Raw genomic sequence first — 1,163 nt, 5'->3', positions numbered from 1 at the left:
GGCTGAATCTTCAAAATGACCCTTAGGCTGGATCATTGGAACACGATTCTCAGGCTGAATCTTCAAAATGAACCTCAGGCCGGATCACTGGAAAACGATTCTCAGGCTGAATCTTCGAAATGACCCTCAGGCTGGATCACCGGAAAACGATTCTCAGGCTGAATCTTCAAAACGACCCTCAGGCTGGATCACTGGAAAACGATTCTCAGGCTGAATCTTCAAAACGACCCTCAGGCTGGATTACTCACGCTTGATCCTCTGGCTGGATCTCATGACCTTGGTTGTAAAGTAATTCTTCAGTCTGCTTGGAAGAACCTATTTATCAGCTTATGTGTATGCTTGATATGATATGCATGCAAATGCAAATGTTATGCATGGTGTAAAAAGAAATCTGCTTGGGGAAGCGAACTCCGGTAGGGAACAGATCGCTGTATCAATCCTTGAATGCTCTGTGGGGAATGATCCGTCTGCCGGGACCAATGAGCCACCAAAAATAAATTGGCTGCTTGAAAAGTTGACCTTGCGGGGGGAGTATCAACTATGGAAACTTTGTTCGGCGAGGCTCTGTGAGGAGAGTCTGTGGGGAAAACACTTCCTGGGGAAATGTCGTAGGAAACGACCTTTGCTGGGGATATGAACTTGCTAATCGCCCTCAAGCTGGGGATTAACAAATCTGTTAAAAATAATCTGCTGGGGAATGAGATGAACACTGGGAACACCACCCTCTCATCTGTTGGTTATGCAACACTCCGCTGTTGCTAGGAAGATACAGTCTGACACTGTCAACTCCGCTGGGGATATATAGTCTGGATACTGTCAACTCTGCTGGGGAACATGCTCTGCTGAGGAGAGACTTTGTCAACCGCTTGGGGATGAGGATTCATGACTTGGCATCCGGTTCCTGTGACCTGCAACCAAAAATACACGTATGCCTCAGGGGAATTACTCGGTTTGAATTCACCGTCCGGGATTAAGCATATTCAAAGCAATTTTAAATGTTTTCCTGTGCAAATCATCTGCAAAAGCCACCATTATGTTCATATGCAATATGTTTTATCAAAAATTCGGACATTTTTGCAAACAAACTGATAAATGAAAAATAAAGAGGCTCTTTAAATGAATTATTCGACTCTTACTTGGGAGAAAATTTGTGCCAGGAATAG

Source organism: Lathyrus oleraceus, chromosome 7 (genome assembly GCF_024323335.1).
Source record: "Lathyrus oleraceus cultivar Zhongwan6 chromosome 7, CAAS_Psat_ZW6_1.0, whole genome shotgun sequence".
NCBI lineage: Eukaryota > Viridiplantae > Streptophyta > Magnoliopsida > Fabales > Fabaceae > Lathyrus > Lathyrus oleraceus.
Note: the sequence above shows the minus strand (reverse complement) of the source record.